Source organism: Panthera pardus, unplaced genomic scaffold (assembly GCF_024362965.1).
Source record: "Panthera pardus isolate Hobbes unplaced genomic scaffold, ASM2436296v1 HiC_scaffold_2, whole genome shotgun sequence".
Lineage (NCBI taxonomy): Eukaryota > Metazoa > Chordata > Mammalia > Carnivora > Felidae > Panthera > Panthera pardus.
Genome location: NW_026526765.1, coordinates 46,157,711 through 46,174,421, shown reverse-complemented (window position 1 = coordinate 46,174,421; position 16,711 = coordinate 46,157,711). Strand labels below are relative to the sequence as shown.

General features: G+C 42.9%; 1 protein-coding gene across 1 annotated transcript in view; it reads right to left on the bottom strand.

Moving 5' to 3' along the window:
- GALNT10 (polypeptide N-acetylgalactosaminyltransferase 10) overlaps positions 1 to 16,711 on the bottom strand; it is a 222,783-nt gene that overhangs the window by 176,570 nt on the left and 29,502 nt on the right. The window lies entirely within an intron of this gene.

Below are 16,711 nucleotides of genomic sequence, written 5' to 3'. Positions count from 1 at the left end.
GTCATCAGAAACAAGCAAACTCTAAGAAACTGTCCTAGCCAAGAGGCACAATTTAGCGTAAGGTGGCATCCTGGACGGATACTGCAGAGGGAGAAACGGGTCTAGGAGGAGAAGGGGCCCGTCTAAGTTCTCACAGGCTTTCCTGGTGGACAGGCTCATAACATGCATTACACAGTGACGGAGACAGTGCTCCTTTTTATACACAGTGAATGTCTTGATTTTTTATTTATTTTTTTTTTTACTGCAACTTAGATGCGATTTCCTTCCTCCTCTGAAAACCCTCAACTCTACTGATCAAAACTCCTGTATGAGTTAGCAGCCAAGCATCTCATGGGAACCAAGAGATTCAACGGGCTAGGAGAATGGTCCTCAGAGCTCAGCAAGACCAAATCCTCCCATTTAGCAGAGGAGAAACTGAGGCCCAAAGTAGGGGATGGTATCTCTCCCACTGCCAGTTTAGTATGTTGGTGCCGTATTTCCCTCACACTTCCCCACTTGCAATATCCACAATCTGCCCCACTACCTGGGACACAAAGAACCAGTTTAGGACCACGGAGGAATTCCTGCCAAATCCTAGCTCTATCTTTGCCAACCTCATGGCTGTAAAGGGCATCCGTGTGGAAAACAGTGTGGTATTTAGCTGCACGTCTTTTTGCCCCAGGCTCTTGGCCATTGCCAAGCAGAAAGCCCAGGCCTGGCAGGCTAAGGCCTGAGACATAAAGACGATTTCCAAGCGGGGTGTAGGGGAAGGGCACAGCTCAGGCTGGCTGGCAGGCCACGCTTCCCTGTGCAGCCCCATCCATCAGCCACCCCGGGGGATCTCATTTTCCAGCTCGGCGTAGGGCACATCTTCTAAATGTGACCCTGTTTCTGTTATGAGAATCAAAGTGCTTCAACCACGAGATCATAAATACTCAAAAGTGACGGCTAATGGCAGTGGCAGTTTGCAAAATGCCAAATGGCAGCGAGAAGTGGACGCCGTAAATTACAGCCCGACTCCTCCATTCTCACCGAGGTGTTTTGTGGGGTTTTAGTGATGAGATCCGCTTTCAAGTGGATTTACAGGGGCTCCCTGTGAATTCAGACAGAGCTTTTAAAAATACTTCTAACAGATGCTAAAAAGAAAACCAGAAGAGCCTACCATTTCAAGCCTAAAATGAGTTTATTAAGAATGCGTTTAATGCATAATGGCCAAAATACGGAAAGTGGCTCATTTGAAGATGGATATGTCTAGTGTGAAAATGGTAACAATTATAATAATAGAAGTAATGGCAGCAAAGGCATATAAGGCATATTGGGTCAGGCATTGGGCTACGCATTTTATACGGATTATCTCACTGAATGCTCTCAATCAGCCCATGCAGGAGGTGCTACTATAATTATCCCTATTTCACACATGTGGTAACTCAGGTTCCAAGAGGTCAAGTCATGTGTCCCAGGTCACGCAGCTGGCTGGAGTGACAGACTGGAGATTTCGAGCTCAGGGTCTGGATGACACTCCCAGTCTCCCTCCAGCCAAAGCAGACCCCACATGGTGCACATCAGGGGCTCCCCCCACCTCAGCAGAACATCACTGTGATTCACGGAAGTCTGTGGACGACGCAAATGTCAGCCTGCAGGACCCTGTCACCAGCACACTGAACACCAGGACAAACCTTTAGAAAGTACAAGGGCCCTATTATGATGAAATTGTGAACTTCCAGGCCTGGCTTTTTAGTCTCAGTTCCTGCATCAATGAAATGAGGGCGATACTACCTTCTGGCTGTTAGGACAATTTTGTGAGATCACATATGTGAAAAGCTCCTTGAAAAGCCCAAGGCACTGTACAAGTCGTGCTATTAGAGAAGATACTAGATCAACTTTATCAGGAAGCGTGCTAACACGCATTCCCTCACGTCCCCTTCACAGAGGCAGAGACTGAGATTCAGGAGAGATTAAGTAACTTGCTCAGGGTCCCAGAACTGACAGTCAATGGCAGAGCCATGACAGAGGGCCTAGAGGGCCATGTGTTCTCCTTGTTCTCAATTCCATTTTCAGACACACACACACACACACACTCACTCACTGGGGATGCAGAAAACACGGGCTGAGAACTCCGAGGGAGATCACTCTCAAAGGTCCCTCTAGCACTGAAGCTGAAAGCAGTGTTTATGTCTGCAGGTGGCAGGGAAAGACCGCAGAGAGGGTGGCTTCAGAGGACAAGTGACCTCGTGGTCTCAAAAAGAGCCCCATCTGCGCTGCCCTGAGCACAGTGTTTACAGCTGCTGCTGTGACCAGTGACCTGCAGGCAGAAGCTTGCAGGCTCACTCAGACCATGAGGTTCCCCCACTTAATGCTCATTTGCTTCATCTGCAGCTGGTGGGGACATTACTGAGGAGCGACAGGCAGGCCTGTGCTAGGCTGTGAAGCTGCCACTGCCAGCTGCCTAAGGAAACGTCTCCAGGTTCTGTGTCCTTCCACGGATTTCTTTCCTTGGGGAACTGTCCCACTTTTTCACAAAATGCTATGCAGCAGACCATTTCTTCAGGCCCCGTTTCCTCTATTTTGTGAATTCTGTAAAGTTGTCGAAGGGAAAGTTACAGAATCATAGACTGCCAGGGCTCAGCAGATCTCAGAGATGAAAAGTTGTCTACTCCAACCTTCTACCCTCCCCCCACCCCTTCCTCCCTGCGGGCACTTAGGCCCCTTCCAGAGTATTTCTGCCAAAGGGTCAGCCAGCCTCTGCTTGAATATCTCCAAGGACGGAGAACTCACTACCTATCCTGAGGTGGCTTGTTCCATATTCTATCATCAGAGTAAGATAGTGAGAGGTGAACAGCATGGACCCTGACCAGAACTGATGACATATCTTTGTAAGGCCCAGTGCCAAATGAAACCTCAGGGATTCTCGTTCAGAACTGATTTAAGAATTTTAAGATGACAAGAGTAGAGCAATCAACCTAACGCAAGGCCTTTCTGAGCATGTGACCCTGAGGAACTGCCCTGGTCGCAGCCCATGTGGCCTGATTCTGATGGTAAACCCTGTGGGATTAGATCCCACTTGCTGACCAGTACTAGCCTCATGTGTAAGATGGAGGTAATAATCTCTCTCTCATAAACTTGTCTCTGAGGATTACATGAGTCACTACATGAAATGCTTAGAGCAACGCCTGACATAGAGCAAACGAATCTTTTTTCTGCCCATGCCGCGTACTACCTGGAGAAAAAGAAGTACACACAGCAATCTCTGTGTCAGCCCTTTTGACACCTGCAGGTGGCTCTTATGGCCTCGTATGCCTTCCGCCCACGCGGAGCAAAGCTGCTGGCTCCTGCTACCACTGCCAGCCACTAAGGCCACAGGTGGGAAAAGTCACACCCACCACGAAGGGCAGATTCAGTTCTGTGGGACCTGCTGTTTGCACTGGGGGTGAGGGTAAGAAGAGGCCTGTTAAGAAAAAGATGAAAAGGCATGCACACAATGTATTTTTAATATGCTGCCAGATGCAGTCCCAGATCAACTTTCCCACCAGAGGACCCCAAAAATGCCTGGGGTCACCTACCATTCTACCAGAGGAGAAGTCAGGGTTGAGAGAGACAGAGGTCTTAATTGAGAGTGGTTAAGCCATCCTGCATTTGCGCATTTCAAGAGAACATACAAGCACAGGACGTATTGCCAGGGCCCCTCCTGGGGCCCAGAGCACAAGGCAGAGGCTCTGAAGCTTCATGGTAAAGCCGACACTGGCCACCACCGCAGCTCATGATGTGTGCTGACTGGTTACATGAAAAGGAAACTGCCCGAGAAGCTGGTCACAGTTCCAAGTCCTGTGGATTCTAACCCTTGTGTGTGTCTCCTCTCCATCAATCTGCCTGGGCTTCACAGCCTTCCAGATGGCCGTCCTTCTGGCACTCCTGTCCCCTCCCGGAAAGCCTCTACAGAGCAGCTGCAAAAACCCTTGAGGAATGAGAACCTGACCGGGTAAACCCTTTGACGGCCTCCCATGCCGTGGGGATAAAATCCAAACCCATTACCATGGAGCACGTCTTTCTTCCAAGACCAGACACTCTCAGCGCTCAGCCCCTCAGGGGCCACACTTCAGACGAGCCACAGCCTTGCAGGATGCTCTCCCTGGAATCCTCTCCCCATCCCACACTCCAGCCTGCCTAATTCATCCTTGGATATGCGCTTCAATGGCGCTTCTCCTGAGCTTTCCCTGGGTTCCGCAAAACGAAAACGAGTCTGGGTCCGGTACCTGCCACGTGCTCCTACTGCACCCTCTACTTGGCCCACGAAAGTACTTCTGTGACCTTCTTGCTGTGACACTACTTAACAGTCTGTTTCTCAGCCAGGGTGTTAGGGCCGGAGGGCCCAGTCTACGCTGTATCCCCGGGGCTAGTGAGGTATCAGAGGCACAGTAGGTGCCCCACACCACCAAGCGCTGGGGTGGCACTCTGAGGACGGTCCCATCCCAGTGCTGGTCCTGGGTAACCCAGGATGAGGCTTCCACCCTGGGGGCCAGACACCAGAGCCTGTGCTCTGCCAGAGGCACCAGCAGCGTGCCCACCCGCGCTTGCAGACACGGCACAGAGAGGCCGTTCCTTTCTGCCGCCTCCTATGCACAGGAATCTTGCAGACGCAGCCAGACCTCAGAGCCCTTCATTTATTATTCATTTATTTCCTTGTAATACCACCGCTGCTGCACTCAAAGGACATGGCCCCGGCACGGGCGTCCCCCCTGCAAGCGAACACAGATTCAACTGAATCACAGCAAATCTTGTCTGAAAGTCTCCAATTATGGACAGCCAAACAAGCCCAGGATGCAAAGAGGCAACCTAGGGTCAAGACGTCCTCTTTCCCATTAGCCATGCTCTTTAAACATCCCAAGCACGCTCACATTTAACATTGCCTTTAAAAAAAATCTTATTTTAGGGCGCCCGGATGGCTCAGTCGGTTGAGCAACCGATTTCGACTTAGGTCATGACTTTGCAGTTCATAGGTTTCAGCCCGGTTCTCTCTGCCCCTCCCCGCGTGTGCTCTGTCTGTCTGTCTCTCTCTCTCTCTAAAAAATGAATTTAAAAAGTTTCAAAAACATTTTTTAATCTTATTTTCATCACAATCCTCTGATGGATGGGACTCAGGGTTTATTGTTCATTTTCCAGGTAAGAAAACTGAGGCTCAAAAAGACAGAGTAACTTGTCCAAGGCTGGAGAACTCCTAAGTGACAGAGCTCATGAGAACCCAGAGGACCATGGGTTCCACGGCCCACGCTCTGTTATACTGTATTCTCCCTTCTAGATTCTAAAGATATTTTTTTAATGTTTATTCTGTGTGTGTGTGTGTGAGAGAGAGAGAGAGAGAGAGAGAGAGAGCGAGCATGAGCAGGGGAGGGGCAAAGAGAGGGAGACACAGAATCGGAAGCAGGCTCCAGGCTCCGAGCTGTCAGCACAGAGCCCGATGCAGGGCTCAAACTCACAAACCGTGAAATCATGAACTGAGCCAAAGTCGGACGCTCAACCGACTGAGCCACCCAGGCGCCCCGATTCTAAAGATATTTTTAAGAATGATTTTAAAATCTTGAACATATCTGTAAATTAATTTTTATTCCCTGAGACAAACAAGTTTGAAAAATAGGGAGAAAAGCACGAAAGGTAGTTGAGGTTACTCCACACCTTCTGAAGTCAACCACGAGTCTATTACAAGTCACAGCACTCCGGCCACAATGCAATCCTTTCTTCGTCTTCAAGGAAGCCAGCTCCCTGTGACCTCAGAGCCCCTGTACTTGCTTCCCTTCTGCCTGAACACCCTTGCCCTGGCTTCTCCCCAGCCTTCAGGTCACAGCCAGACCACCGTTCCTTCACAGAGACTTCCTCAAATCCCCTCCCCTGACTCTCTTACACCAACCTATTTCTGACAGCACCCATCCTCACTGTCTTATTAACGTGTTTTCTCGTCTGTTTCTTCCACTAGAAGGTAGGCTTCCTGAAGGCAGGGTCTGGTTTTCTCACCAGTGTATCCCATTCCACAGAACTATGCCTAGCACATACCAGGCACTTAGGGCACTGAATAAAGAAATAAAGCTTATTTGCATCTGACCATTGTCAAAGCTCACAGTAACTCATTTAAAAAAACCAAATTATATACATTAGCCAAGTAACCTTACAATAATCAAATAAATGTAGGACAGATAACAGCCTCCTATTTTTATTCAGGATGAAAATAAGAGCCCCAGAGAAAATAAGTGGCTTGCCCGAAGTCACACAGCAAGCAGAGATGCAGCTAGGCCTTGAACTCACCAATGATTTGGCTTTCTAATACTGTCAAATTGTATAAAAATCTGCTTAAAATATTTTTCCTTCAGTTCCCTCCCACTGCCTCAAAGATTCTCATAGGTCACTGGGTTGTTTGCTGAGCCCTCTGGCTCTCCCTCCCAAGAGGACAGAGAGGTGCCCATGTCTGCAGCATTTCTTTGAGCTGACATACTGCAAGGGAGTGTGAACTAACAGGATCTCTAGGGTAATGCTAATCCACAACCCAATGTACCCAGGATCCTGTGCCGAAAAGCTGATGGGCACATAAATCAGGTTTTCTAGGACTCAGCAAAGGCAAGCATGCAAGTATCCAAGAACTCATCTGTATCCCAGAGAGCTAAAAGGTGTGCAGAGGCAGAGAATGCCAGCAGTAAGCCTCCTACCAAACCCATGATCTAGAAAACATGTGCATGGCCTTGATACAAGGGACCAAGATGCTGCCCCACAATGACCCTGTTCCTCCCCAAAAGCGGGCTCCACTCACATTTTAATATGCTCATGGTAATATCATAAAACCAAAAATGAAATTAATCAAAACCCAAACTTTACAGCTAAGAAAGGGAAAGCCACCTCTCCCCATCCCCATTCCACACACTGGAAACGCTAAGGCTGTTCAGATTCAAAATCAACTAACCTGGCAGTTCTCTGACTTGTGAATTCAATGAACTTGCAGAGATTCCCACCGCCCCCAACCCCAACCCACTTTCAAAAAATGTTGGGAAGAGACAGTGTTGTGTACTGTTCACCAACTGCACGCAAAACAACAAAGAAGGCAATGTACTATCATTTCACAAAACAAAGGATACAGAAGGACACATTCCATAAAATAAAGGACATTGATAACCAATACCGAGTTGGAAAGACCTCCAGCCAGGATCAGTAACACACCGAGCTTTTTGACAAAACTCATCGCCCTCCCCTCCTTTTCTCTTTCATTTTACCTGGGACTGGTGAACATTTAAACAACTGGAACAAGTCTGTGGACCAGTGAGTGGGAATCACAGCTCCAGCCCAACCCCTTCTACAAATAAGGGAAAGACAACTCTGCAGTTCACAGGGCTGGTTAGTGGCGGGGCCCTCAGGAACTGCAACGCCCGCCCTGCCTGGTGTCAACCTTGTCTTATCTGTGAAGACACGTGCATAAAAGAGATGTCAAATGAGCTTGACTTTATTTATCAAAAGTTTGTATCTATTCTTCCTAGGCTGCCCCAAACCCCAGGGCTAGTCTGGATACCAAAAAGACTGAGAACTGCAATTTGGATTAACTTCAGTCACTTAACTTTGGTTTACCCCAGAAGCAGCTAGAAAGCAGTGCACACAGAGGAGGCACACAGCAGGAAAAGATGCAGGGGGCACACACAGCTTCCCAATGCCTGTGTTTTCTCAGAGGGATCTAGGCAGCCCCATGCAAGAGATGTTTGCAGGTCTAAGAAGCACAGGAATTGTGGGCTTGTTACCTGTTGTTTCTAGCCTCTTCACTCCTAGGAAGCAACTTCTAAGACCATAAACCTGCACCTCAGCAAGTCAGACACAGAGGCCTAAGGTGTGCACCAGGGTCCCCTTATCTGTGCCCTGTGCTGCAAGGCCTAGGAGTTTTCTATTTATGTCCACTTAGGGCTTCTATGGGCAGGTCCAGTGCTGATGTTTTATTTGGCACCAAGGTTTTATTTGAAACTCACAATTCACCCAAATTACTTGACATGGTCTTCAGCATACGGAAGCACTCAATACTTACCTGGACTAAAAAGAAGGCTAAGACAGATGTTTTACCATCTCAGCAGAGTGTGCCCCTCCGGGCTGTTTGGAGGACACAAAGCATAGTGACCACGGGATTATAGTGTTTAAACCCTGGATCATTCATCAGTGGTGAGGTTACACCCAACATAGTCTAGGCAAATTCCTTTGAACTGGGAAATTCTAACAATGTAAACACTGCCTTTCCTCCACTGGACTCTGGGTTCCTTAACGGTGAGACTCCTGTTTCACCCACCTTTGTACCCTCCAAATGTGTCTGGCATGGAGAATGACAAAGTAGGGACTCCACAAATGGCTGCTGAGCTAAAACTGAGTCATTGCAAATTTCTGCTTCCTCGGTGTATCCTGGCATACCCTGCCATTCATTCATGCATTTTGTTTATTGAGTATTCTTTGTGTCAGGCACTACACTAGAAAACAGGAATACAGTGGGGAGTAAGGTGGTCCTGGTCCCTGATCTCACAGAACTTATATTTTTAGCAGGAGGGATAGATTTTAATCCATCATCAATACAAACAATCATATAGCTTTAAATCAAAAAAATAATCTAAAGGAGAGCTAGAAAATAGTATGAGAGTACATAATAAAGGACAGACTCTAGATGTTGTGGAGTGTAGGCATTTTAATCATACTAAAACAAAACCTCAACTCTGTTGGCATAGATGATTTAGTAAAAGGAAAATGTGTAGAGCCCAGGAATTCATTAGGTGGTTGTAATACCACAGTGTACAGATCAGCAATATAGGAAAAGTAAAAACCTTCATCCCCTGGTTCTCTAGTCTTTACCAACGGAAGCAACAAAAACTGACACGAATGCAATTGATTCCACAGAAGAAACCATTTTTAACAACCGCAACATAAATAGTTTGAGGCTCAGCTTCCATCTCCAGTAGTATGGTGGACTGGATACTCTGACAGAACCACTAACTAAAAGCGACTAGAAAGAGAAAAAAAAGCAACAACAAAAACAAAATCACGTATTTTAAATCAATTAATAAACTTGCAAGAAAGCAAAAGATAACCAGAAACAAAAACCAAAATGAAAATAGGAACTCAGAGGTGAATGGACACCTGAAACTACCTTATTTATTTATTTATTTATTTATGTATGTATGTATGTCTGTCTGTCTGTCTGAGGGCCTTCACACAACCAGGTTTAATGCAAATGTTGATCTGTGCATCCTCTTAGAACACAGGACACAGGGAACAAAGTCAAAGTCCATGCCAGGTGGGAAGCTTGAAAGAGATCCACTCTACATCACCACTCACGGACAGCTGAGACATCCTTAGTATAAGAACAAGTTAGAAACAAACCAGAAAATTGGCTTAACTTTTGGCAATGAGTAAACTAGGTGGTAGGGAATCTCTCTTGAGAATCTGTTACCACAAGCCACCTCTCATACAGGTTTGTGGTCCCTAATCAGAATACCTAGGAGTCTGAAAAACTTCAAGCTGAGAATTAAGTATAAAGGGGCCCCATTAGGTATGTAGCCGAACCAAATGCCAATCTTTTCTGGAAGAACACTCCTTCACCCAGGCCTCAAAGAACCCCAACAGAAAAGAGTGTCAAGAGATATAAGCAAAACCAAACAAATATATAAAATATATAAAGAAAAGAGGAACCAGAAAAGCAGTGGGGGCGGGGGGGGGGGGGGGGGTGCAGCAAAACCGGACCCACCAAAAAACCCCTTAAATTACCAGACATGGAATGTGTTTAAATCATGCTTTCATAAATAAAAAGGATTAAAAATATTAAAAATAATGAGGTTATGAAAAAGAATGAGCAGATTTTTTAAAAATCCAAATACAACTTTTACAACTCTAACAATAGGAGAAAAAAAAAAAAACTCAGTGGGAAGGTAAAACAGTAGCCTAACTAGATCTCAAAATGAACTGATGAACTAGAAAGGAATTCTGAGGTAATTATTCAGAAAGCAGCACTGGTAAGGAAGAATAAGGAAGATATGAAAAAAGATAAGAGACATGGGGGCACCTGGGTGGTTCAGTCAGTTGAGTGTCTGACTCTTGATTTCGGCTCAGATTATGATCCCAGAGTTGTGGGATGGAGCCCCATGTAGGGCCCCTCTCCCCCCCACCTCTCTTTCTCTCTAAAATAAAAAAGGAATAAAGGGGGAAAAAAAGAAGTTAAGAGACATGGAAAATAGAGTGTAAAGGTCTAAAAAAATGTGTGAAATAGGAAAGGAAAGACAAAATGGGGCAATGGAAATACTAAGGAGGTAAAGACTGAGAAATCTCTTGAAAAGAGATAATAATTGAAGATTCCACAAAGCTAATCCTAATCCACGCAGGATTAAAAAATATATATTAATACCAAAACCAGACAAAGACACTAAAGAAAACTATACACAAATTTCCTCTTCAACACCGATATAAAAATTCTAAATAAAATTTTGGCAAATCAAATCCAACAATACATAAAAAGGATAATAAATCATGACCAGTGGAGTTTATCCTGGGAATACAAAGTTGCTTTAGCATTCAAAATCTATCACTGTAATCCACTATATTAACAAATCAAAAAAGAAATAAATAATTATCTCAATAAATGCAGAAAAAGTTTTTGACAAAATCCAACATCTATTCCTAATAAAGACTTTGAAGAAACCAGAAATACAAGGAAACTTTCTCAACCCGATAAAGGACATTTATAACAAAACCTACAGCTAGCATCGCATCTGTCACCATTAAGACTGAATACTTTCATCCTTGGATCAGAAACAGCACAAGGATGCTCTTGCCACCTCTATTCGACAATATACTGGAGGTTCTAGCCAGTGCTATAAGGCAAGGGAAAAAAAGTCATCTAGATTGGAAAGAAATAAGTAAAAATGTCTTTATTTGCAAAGGACATGATTGCCTATGTAGAAAATCTAATAGAACCTACAAAAAAAGCTACTAGAACTAGTAAATGAGTTTGGCAAGATTACAGGAGACATGATCAATATGCAAATAACTATTTCAATATATTAGCAATTAACAACTCCAAACTGAAATTTTCAAAATACCGTTTATGAAATCATTAAAAATGATCAAATCCTTTGGATAACTCTGAAAAAGATGTAAAGACTAAAAACTACAAAACACTGGTAAGATAAACAAAAAACTAAATCAATGAAGCTATACAATCTACATATGTCAAAAGACTATTGTTAAGATGTCTACTCTAAAACTGACCTATGGGCCAATGTAATCCCAATAAAAGTCCCAACAGGTTTTTTCATAGAAATTAGGATTTTAAAACTCATCTGGAAATGCAAAGCACCTAGAATTGCCAAAACAACTTTGGAAAAGAACAAAGTTGGATAACTAACACCTTATTTCAAGACATATTATAAAGTGACAGTAATCAAGATGGTGTGGTAGTGGCATAAAGAAAAATAGATGAATGAAACAGAATAGAGGGTACTGATACAGACCCACACATATATGGGCAACTTATTTTTAACACAAATGCAAAGCAATTAAGTGGAGAAATGATAGTCTACTCAACTAATGATAATGTAACCACTGGATGTCAATATGCAAAAAGATAGGAGGAGGAGAAGGAGAAAGAGAAGGAGAAGAGGAGGAGGAGGAGAAGAAGAAGAGGAGGAAAAGAAGATCCACATTTTACACTACATATAAAAATTAACTCAAAATGGATCACAGGTCTAATTGTAAAACCTAAAATTATAAAAATTCTAGAAGGAAACAAAACCACAACAAAAACTTTGTGACCTTGGGTTAGGCAGATTTCTTAGATATGACACCGAAAACATAATCAATATAAGAACAAATTGATAAACCAAACTGAAACAAAATTTATAACTTCTGCTCTTCAAAAGACACTGTTAAGAGAATAAAAAGATAAGCTGCAGAGTGGAATAAATACTCATAAAGGACTTCTTTCCAGAACATAAAGTATGTATCTCATAAAGGACTTCTTTCCAGAACATAAAGAACTCTCAAAATTCAATAACAAGAAGCCAAACAACCCAATTTTTAAAGAATGGGCAAAAGGTATCAGCAGACACATCATCAAGAAGATATACAGAGGGCAGATAAGTACATTAAAAAATGCTCAACATCACTGGTCACCAGAGAAATACAAATTAAAACCACAATGAGATACCAGCACACACCAATTAGAAAGGCTAAAATTGAAAAGATCGATCATACCAAGTGTTGATGGAACTGAAGAAGAAATGGAAACACTCATACACTGCTGCTGGGAACATAAAATGGTACCACCACAATTTTTAAAAAGTTAAATATACACCTAACATAACCCAGTCGTTCCACTCCTATGTATTTGCCCAAGAGAAATGAAAGCATACGCCCACACAAAGACTTGTACATTAAAACTCAAAAACTTTGTACTAACCCCAAACTGGAAACAACCCAAATATCTACCAACAGGTAAATAGACAAACAAACAGTGGTATAGTCATACAAAAGAATACTACTGACCATTAAAAAAGGAAGAAACTATTGATAACGCTACAACAAGAATGAATCTCAAAATAATCACGCTCCATGAAAGAAGCCAGACTTTAAAAAGAGTACATACCGTATGACTCCATTTGTGTAAAATTCCAGAAAATACAAACTAGTCTACAGCGATAGGAAATAGATCAGTAGTTGCCTGGGGACTAGAGGAAGGCAGGAGTGACAGGAAGAAGGGGTTATACAATACAAAGGGACACAAGGAAACATTGGGGTATGTTCATTATCTTGACATGACAGTGTCACAGGTATATACAGATGTCAAAAGTTACCAAATTATGTATATGCGATTTACTATATGCCAATTATACGTCAATAAAGCTGCTTTTAAAAATCTACATTATAGTGAAACTGCAGACCAAAAAGAGATAAAATCTTTTTTTTTAAATCTTAAAAGTAGCCAGAGAAAAGACAGATTTAATATAAAAGAATAATCATTATACTACCCCTGGCTTCTCAACAGTTATATTAAACCTGAAAGGCAGTAGAATAATGTATTGAATATACTGAAGGTAAAAAACGGTCAAACTGGAATTGTATACCCAGAAAGAACAGGAGCAAAATAAAGATATTCGCAAGCAAAACCTAGAGTTCACTCTTAAAATACCCTCAAAGAAATGTAAAACAATATGCTTCAGGCAAAAGGAAAGTGATTGCATTCAGAAGGCCTATATAAAACAGTAAGAGTACAGTCTTATGGAATTAAAAATAATAATTAAACATAAGGAACACAGTCAATATCATTACACACAATATCAATGTGATAGTGATATAAGCGGACAGATGGTACGTATACTTGTAGTGATAACATGATGTACAAACCTGTTGAATCACTAAGTTGTGCACCTGAAACATAACATTGTGTGTCAACTATACTCAATAATAGTAATAACAACCACTAAAATACATGACAACAGTAGTGTGAAATCAGAAGAGGGGGTGATCAAAGGTGAGGTGTACTGGCTGGGAGTAGGGTAAGTATATTGATTAATTTTAGATTCAAGAATACACGTTAAATTTTCTTAACTATTCAAAATGTAGAAACAGAATACTGAACTTTTATAGCAGAATAGAGGGAAAAAGCAAAATGAGAAAAAATTCCCAAAGAAGTCAGGAGAGAAGAGGAGGAAGAAACATAAAAACGTGAGACAAAAAGAAATGCCTGAAGACAGCAGGAAAAAGCCTCCACTAAAAGGTGAACTTCTGTAGAGGGAGGCTGTTCGATGCTACACACTGTGAGCCTACCATAGCGTCTGGCACATATTTCCACTTTTGATAGATGTCAAATGACTGAGTTTGGTAAGTAAATAAATAAATGTTTGGAAGAATGGATGGCATAATAAAAAAAATATATCTGGTCTCTGTCCCAAGTTCCTGGCACAAATCTCTGAAAACCCTTGGAATTTCCAGAGTGGCAGGAGTGCCTTTTGTCATTCATAAGTCAAAGGGAGCCCCTTTTGAGCACAGGTGAGTTTATGCTAATAAGGTGACGTAGGGTGGGACCCCCCCAGATAGCTTGAGGATGGGGCTGGTCACCAGAAGGGGCAGGGGGCTGGGTTGCAGATTAAGATATACAAAAACTCTTGAATAAAAGGATGTGATGAGCTTCTGGGGTGGTAAACATGAAGGAAGAGTAGAACACCCCAGTTCCACTGTGACAGAAGCTCCTGTACTCAGGACCCTTCTGGACCTCTCACCCTATGCACCTCTTCATCTGGCTGTTCACCTGTATCCTTTATAACACCCCTTATAATCAACCGGTAAACATAAGTAAATATTTCTCCACGTTCTAGCAAATTAATCACACCTGAAGAGGGAGTGGTGGAACCCTCTGATTGATAGCCGGTGATCAGAAACCCAGGTGAACTGGACTTGTGATTGGCATCTGAAATGGGGGCAGTCTTATGGGACTGAGCCCTTAGCCTGTGGGGTCTGATGCTAACTTGAGGCTGACAGTGTCAGAACGGAGTCAAATTTGTAAGACACCCAGTAGCATCCACTGAGAACTGGAGAACTGCTTGATGGTTTTGGAAAAAAACCCATCGGGATGGTAAATGAATGAATCTGGTTAGCTGAATGAATAAATGTATGAATAATATAAAACTTCATTTTGGCCAAAAGACTCAGCCTTCTCCAGGCACCACTTCATTTATCAGAATTAGCCAACAAATTACAGACAGGACAAATTGGGTTTCTCTCTTCTCCTTGGCCACTGTCTGGGAGCAATGAAGTATGAGAAATACAGATGGACAAGAAAGGAAGTGACAGAAAGGGGACTGGATCAAATTAGTCCCGGCTTATGGAAAAGTCGGCAGAATAAAAAATCATGTACAGGAGGTAGCTTCTAGTTTTGAATTATATTATTTATTCCCTCCTGTCCATTTCTATGACTAATACCCTAGTTGAGGCCCTTGATACCTATAGTAGCATCACAAGGCCCTCCACTGCCCTTTGTCCCTCTTCTATGTCCTTGTCCATCCAGACTCTATCCCATCACCATACAGAGCCAGCATATCACTTGCCCCCAATCCTCCTTTCTCAGATGTTTCAGTGGGTCCCAACTGCCTCATGGAATCCAGTTCAAACTTCTCAGCCTGATTTTTGAGGCCCTTGGAGTTGATTTTCAAGACCTTTTCTTGTACCTTTCCCCCTGAAGAATACTGGACTTTGGTCAATAGGTCCCATGACCCTTCTAACCTCTTCTACATCCTTGCTCATGCTGTTCCCTTCAACTGCCATTCCTCTTCTGCCATCTTTGTTACTGAGGTTGTAAACACTCCTCAAGGCCCAAGGCCCAACTTGGATGTTAACGCCTCGATGGTGCTTTCTGGTACAGAACTAAAAATAAATTTTTTCACTTCTTGTTCCATAACACTCTGTTTATAACTCTCTTATGATTCTCAACACATCTTAGCTTATGCTCTACCTGGAAGGCAGTTAGTCTAACGGTTAAGTACACGGACTTTGAAGTCAGACAGAAGTGAGATTGAATCCATATCTGCCATATCATAGCTGTATGCTCTGGGGAAGTTACTTAGCTCCTCTAAGCCTCAGTTTCTTCATCTGCAAAATGGGGAAAATCTATATTAGAGGGTTGTTCTGAACATTAAATGAGATCATGCCAATCAAGCATATAGTATACACAGTAATTACTGTCATCAGAATACGTGTATATGCTCACTCTTCCATGGATGTGAGCCCCCTAAGAAGAGTATCCACATCTCATGATGTTTCTACATTTCCTTCCATCTCTTCTAATACCTAGTATGGTGCCGCACACAGTGCTTTTCTCAAATTACGTAAAATAATTTCTAAACCAAGAGGTAATGTTATAAATACACTCTCAATCATGTTGGTACCAAGTTTGGGTTCTATGGGATTCTTAAGGTTTATTGCATTTGTTCAATATTCAATGGCTTTCATGTCCCTGGAAACCCCATATGCTCCAGATTTTACTAAACAATACTGACACCTTATTAGGAAAACAGCCACGGACCGGGAGAATACATTCCCAAAACATGTATCAGACAAAAGACTTGTATTACAGAATATATTTTTAAAACTCTTAAAATTCCATAAAGACAAACAACCCAAATGAGTGAAAACTGGCAAAAGATTTTAACAGGCACTTCAGAAAAGATACAAAATAGCCAACAAACCCATGAAGACAGGTTCTTCAGTGACAGCACGCAAATGTCGTGTCAAGAGGCGTGAATATTGCACACCCCACAGAAGAGCTAAAATTGAACAGTGATCATTCCAAGTGTTGTCAAGGACGCTGAGCAACTGGAACTCTCACAGGCTGACGTGGGCACTCAAAGCGATACAACCACTTTGGAAAACAATTTGGCAGCTTCTTAAAAAATTAAACATATGCCTACCATACCACCTAGCCAATACACTGTTTCTGGAAGTACCTATCCACCCAAGTGAAACAAAACCCCAGACCTGTACACAAATGTTCGTAGCAACTTTATTTGTACAAGCCAAAAGCTAGAAACAACCGAAATGTCCACCAACATGAGAATGGATAAACAAATGACGGAACACACACATAATGGGAAACTGCTCAACAATAAAATGAAACAAGCTGCTGATACACAGGAGGACATGGAGGAGTCTCAATGATCATCTTGCTTGCTGAAAAAAGCAGGCAAAGAGGAAC